Genomic DNA, 6,735 nt, shown 5'->3' with positions numbered 1-6,735 from the left:
GGCAGTTTTTAAACTATTAAATTAAAAAAAATTACACAAGTATTTTTTTTAAACTATTTAAGTCTAAAAAATTAAAATTTTCTCAAATTAAGAAAATTCTGTGACCTTACTTCACATTTAAAAATTAAAACTGAAAATTTAATAGTTGTGCATAAAACCTTTATATCATTTTTAGTTCTAAACTGTTGTGTTATTTTTGAAAAGTTTATGCATTCTACTATGCTTGATATAAAATTATAAAAGAATGTAAAACTAATTTCAATTAATTATATCTTTTTATCTTACTATAAACAAAAAGAAAACAAACTTTTATTACTCTGTAAAAGGATATCAAATATTATTTGAATTATTTATAAATTCTGTGTAAATCTTCGAGCCTAAATCCATGTTTATCCGAGCGTTTAAGAGAAAGCTCGAAAGGTCATGTGTTATACTGATGCAAGTTAACATAATGAGAAAATAAAATGCAGACAAGATATTACTGATGTAATGTTGCAAAAGTTTAAAACGCTGCTTTACAAACCAGCCATAGAAAGTATTGGGAGAATCTAGCCACAGCCTGCTGCAGTAAACATGTTATTCATGTTAAATAGACACTTTTAATATTAAATTGTGAAATTTAAAGTAAAGTTTTAACAATGTTACTTTTTATGTTCACTTTTAAATAAGTCCTAAGTATTTGAATGTTCATTTATTTTATACATACTTAAGTATATTGCTATTAGAATGATTACTAAGTAAAGTTTAATAAAATGAACGTGTTTTTATACGGAATTTACAACAATTTTGCTGATTTATTTGGTCAAATCATATTTTCAAAACCGAACATGTTAGAAATGAGATAATTAATTTCAACCAAGTGAAAACATAAGAGAACATATTGGCAAAGTTTAATATGTTTTTATTGACAAATAAAGGAGTTAGAGGTCCAGCAGTACTAAGTTGTCTTTTTTAAAGTCAACCGACTGTGTTTATTTAAGGTAAATTTCAGGCGGTCACAGCTTCAAAAATATTTAAGCTAGATGCATAAAAATATAGCGGTACCAAGAAATACCCCTAAATTACATATTTGCAAAGTTTCAGTTATTTATATTGAGAAATGAGTCAGTCAGATTTGTACTGGTACTACGTTGTTTTGTTTTTAATAAAATGAACGTGTTTTTATACGGAATTTACAACAATTTTGCTGATTTATTTGGTCAAATCATATTTTCAAAACCGAACATGTTAGAAATGAGATAAATAATTTTAACCAAGTGAAAACATAAGAGAACATATTGGCAAAGTTTAATATGTTTTTATTGACAAATAAAGGAGTTAGAGGTCCAGCAGTACTAAGTTGTCTTTTTAAAAGTCAACCGACTGTGTTTATTTAAGGTAAATTTCAGGCGGTCACAGCTTCAAAAATATTTAAGCTAGATGCATAAAAATATAGCGGTACCAAGAAATACCCCTAAATTACATATTTGCAAAGTTTCATTTATTTATATTGAGAAATGAGTCAGTCAGATTTGTACTGGTACTACGTTGTTTTGTTTTTAATAAAATGAACGTGTTTTTATACGGAATTTACAACAATTTTGCTGATTTATTTGGTCAAATCATATTTTCAAAACCGAACATGTTAGAAATGAGATAATTAATTTCAACCAAGTGAAAACATAAGAGAACATATTGGCAAAGTTTAATATGTTTTTATTGACAAATAAAGGAGTTAGAGGTCCAGCAGTACTAAGTTGTCTTTTTAAAAGTCAACCGACTGTGTTTATTTAAGGTAAATTTCAGGCGGTCACAGCTTCAAAAATATTTAAGCTAGATGCATAAAAATATAGCGGTACCAAGAAATACCCCTAAATTACATATTTGCAAAGTTTCAGTTATTTATATTGAGAAATGAGTCAGTCAGATTTGTACTGGTACTACGTTGTTTTGTTTTTAATAAAATGAACGTGTTTTTATACGGAATTTACAACAATTTTGCTGATTTATTTGGTCAAATCATATTTTCAAAACCGAACATGTTAGAAATGAGATAAATAATTTTAACCAAGTGAAAACATAAGAGAACATATTGGCAAAGTTTAATATGTTTTTATTGACAAATAAAGGAGTTAGAGGTCCAGCAGTACTAAGTTGTCTTTTTTAAAGTCAACCGACTGTGTTTATTTAAGGTAAATTTCAGGTGGTCACTGCTTCAAAAATATTTAAGCTAGATGCATAAAAATATAGCGGTACCAAGAGATACCCCTAAATTACATATTTGCAAAGTTTCAGTTATTTATATTGAGAAATGAATCAGTCAGATTTGTACTGGTACTAGACTGTTTATTACAACCAAATGAATGTTTTTGATGATAAGTTTCAAACGGTCGATTAGTAAATGATACACGTTACGTTTTAAACATAACTTCTATACATTACACGAATAATTTTTTTTTATGTAGATATATATAGTTTTATAATTAAATGACATAAAATTTTAATATGATTATATTTTCTTTTTATTTGTTAATAAATTTTTAGATTGATATAAATTGGTTTATTACCTAAACTTATAAAAGAATGGTTTTAAATTTTTATATCATTAACATAATTTTTTATTATTTAGTATTTTGGTTTTAATAACTATTCTTAAACTTGTTACTATTTTATTAAAATATTTTTCAGGTTTTCATAAAACTTATGTTTCAATATTTTCTATTGATTTTTTTTTCTTTTCTGAAGGTGTATTTTAATTTATTTATTTATTTATTTTTATTTATTTTTCTCTTTTTAAATTTTTTTTTGTAATTTTTATTTAATAAAATATCTTTTGCTGATTATCTAAATTTTGTTTTGTTTACTTTTCTATTAACGTGAAAATCGTAATATTTATTTTAACTTGCTTACATATCATATATTTGTTTGTAAGTATAAAATAAATTTAACTTTAACCTTTAGTAACCTTTTAGTAAGCCAATCACGGAACACTTAAAAAATGTTGTCTAGAAAATTGTTTTCAACAAAAATGTGATCTCGAAAAATGTGATCCAAAAAGACGCTAATATGTTGAAACTACAAATTTTGTTAACATACAATTTTAGTCAATGGACCTTGTGTGGAAAAATAGTTTTTCTGCCTTTTTTATTTATTTCAACTGTGTTCTAATGATAGGTACAACTTTAAAAATCCAAATCATAGTGTTGATCATATATGTGTGGTTAATAGTGTATGGGTTACCTAATGGATGCTTTGAAAACTATATGAGTTGAACGTTGCAAGATTGAAATCTGGTGGTCAACACATGACAAAAAAAAAATTATAGAAAAGTAATATTTAACATCATCGTAATTTTAAGTAAACCATTCTGTAATTATGAAGTCCCAGTAGAAGTTTGTTTATTCTAAAAAATATGCACATCTTATCAAAGGATAGTTAAAGGGTATTTCTAAATTAGGGGTCAACAGCAAAAGCTTGTGGGTCAACTTTTCCAGGAAAAAATGCTTGTGGGTCGCACTATTTAAAAAAATCTTTGAGGGCTGCATTTATTTATATAAATTTCTAGAAATCAGTATGAAAATATTATTTTAGATCAAAAACATGATAAATTAAACAATAGTTAAGCACTAGTAATGAGTATTTATTGAATTAAAAGCCTAAATGTGAGTTTTTATTACAAAATTTTTAATTTTTATTGTTATATAAATGTATATCTAGCTAAAATGGAGCTTGCGGGCCCGCTGATTTAGACTATGAGGCTGCATTTGGCCCGTGGGCTGCAGTTTGCCAATCCCTGTTCTGAATAATAGCATAACAACACATTTAATATTCAGACACAACTTTTTTGTGCAATTTTTTGCATATAATTACTAGTTAAAGTTTACACAAAAATTAAGAGAATAAAAAAAATTCAATAAGAAGAACAAAATTTCTATTAGCAATACAATTCATAATACTGATTCAAAAGAGTAATTAAACATTTTTAATATGTCATAACTACTCAAGTAAAACTAATAAGAAGACAAATTTATTTAATCATTATTAAGTATATGAATTTTTATTTCCATATATGCAGTAACTTTGCCAAACAAACTTGATTCATTAATTAAATGCTAAAAACAAGATTTTGCTGTGACTTCGTAATTACTCAACGGATTGCCTTAAAGCTAAAAAGTAGAAAAATTCAGGTCATCTTTTGTGAGTATACAAACTTTCATTTCTATACATGCAGGCAGTAACTTTGTTAAAGGAGCCTTATGGTTTTCAAACACAACTATCCCTTGATAAGATGTCCATGATAAAAATAAACAATATAATAAGTCTTGTGGCAATGTCATAGTTACTGAAAAAATTAGCTTTAGACTAAAAATTTGTTTTTAAAAAGTCTTTGATAGTATGAATTACAGCGGCTTTTATATGTAGAAACCTAAAGAAATCTAGAACTTAAAATTTTAAGCAAGGAAAAACCTAAGAAAACCTTTTATTTTGAATAGTTTTTTAATGAAAATGATAAAATTAATTTGATATAAGAAGTAATTAACATGTACAAAAATGTTATACACTAATTGGAGTTAAATACATTATAAAATACATTTAATGTAGTACTTTAGTATCTTCTTAGTAAATTTATACTTCAAAAACATTTTTTACCTGTCTAAAAATTTGTACTAAAATATAAACTGTTTTAAAAAACATGGAAGAAGTTTTTGTATAAATTAGTGGCCACCCTGATGTTGATATTTATCATAACTATATTTGGAGTAACTTGGGCAAAAATAAAGTTCTTAATCAGAACTGCACTGTTACTGTTCTCAGAAAAAAATGTCTATCAACACCAGTTACATGAAAATTCAAATTTGAACAATTCCAATTCATACAATTTAACTTCTTTAAATAATAGACCATATCTCTTAAAGAAAATCTACAAGCCATATTTTATTTATTTTTAAATTCTAAATACTTGTTGAGATATTTAAAAATCACTAAAAATTATTAAATTTAATAGCTTGTTTTAGCCATATCTCAGAAAATATTTAAAAAATTTGGGAAAAAAAATTGAGGTATCAATAAAACCTACATCGGTTTTTTTAAGTATACACTAGTATTTGAGTAGTGGCCCTTTAAACACTTTTCAAAAAAATTGAATTGTCAAATTTAAGTAATCGTACACCCATTGTTAACACCACAATGATCGATTAAGTCCACAGTTTTGTTTTCTCAATAAAATTATAAGAAAAACTACCAAAATGAACAGATCAAATGTAAAGTAAAGGAAAAGTAAAATTAAAGTTGCTAATCAAGTACTTTTGCATTGATTGTACTAAAAATATTCTGCATAAAAATCAATTATGTATTAGTAGATGAAAGAAAATAGGCACATAGCTTTTCTGTGTCAAATTAATTTTATTTAAACAATCTAGATTTCAGTATGACTAAACAAATTATAAATTAATACTACTATACTGCTTAAAGTGGATTCGTACTATCTAATATCAATCAGTACAACTACCAATAAATAGTCTTAAAGTTAAAATTAACAACAAGCATTGAATTGAATAAATAGCCCTGATCTTGAAGTTATTAAGTATTTTACTCCGTAGTTTCCACAAGAATAATCTAGTTTTTGAGAAAAAAGGTAAAATAGAAGTCTAAAGAATTTTTTTTTTCACATTCTCTGTGAAATCAATATAGCAATATTCTAAAATTATACATATGTTTAAATTAAGGTATTAAATCGTTATAATTTTTTTGTAATATGTATTAAAGATTTTGAAGTTTTAGATGTTATTTGTAATTTTATTTAACCAAAATATGCATATAAATTCTGATCTAATAGGTTCACTATTTCAGTAAACTTTGCCTATATTTGTTTTGTTCTAGTACTTCAGACTGTGTGTAATGTAATTCCTTTAAAAAAAAATTAAATAAAAAAATTATGTAAAAAGTCTGAAAGTTTAAAAAGTTTAGTATTTTAATTTTTACAGTTTATGACCAACTAAAACAATGGTTTCCAATACCAGAAGTTCAAAATTATAAAACAACATTACTAAAAAAATTACATAATGTAAAATACACTAAAAACACAGAATTTTATTTTTTCTAGAACTTGGTCTTTTTTATTAATATGCAGTTTTCTTCTACAGTACATCTTTCTTAAAATATATGTTGAATACACACTTTTGAGCCAAAAACTTTGTGTTCAAAATGCAGTTTTTGGTTTCCTTAAAATTTTTAGCTCAAACCAGTAAATACAATTTTGACATCAATATGCTTATTTCAAAAGTATTTAAATAAAAACTTTGTTTGATTAATGTGCTTTTAAATAAAACATAAAAATCATCAGCTTTTTTGCTAAACTTTCTTATCTTTTATTTTAGTGAACATTATTATAATTTAAAATTTTGTGCTCCTTCCATTTTAAAAGCTATCACAAGTCTTTGTTAACACTTATAAGATGTATTTACACAGCAAGTTCTAAAAATTTTTGTTCAGTAAATTTAAATAAGTTTAAACTATTTTCTATTTGACTTAATCAAACAACACAAATATTTATTTTCCAGTAAAAGTTTTATTTCTGTAAGTAAATTTACTTCTAATTAATATACTCAACAGTAAAAACATTATAATATTTAATACCTTAAATCTTTCTTTTAGTATGTCAATTATTTTCAAGTGTAAAAACAATGTTTTGTCTATTGTTCTCAAGTATGATAGTTTTTATATATAGCAATTAATATACTTAAGTTTATATTTTTG

The sequence above is a fragment of the Thalia democratica genome, chromosome 4, assembly GCF_965202585.1.
Source record: "Thalia democratica chromosome 4, ktThaDemo2.hap1.1, whole genome shotgun sequence".
In the NCBI taxonomy this organism is placed as follows: Eukaryota; Metazoa; Chordata; class Thaliacea; order Salpida; family Salpidae; genus Thalia; species Thalia democratica.
This window is presented reverse-complemented; position numbering follows the sequence as displayed.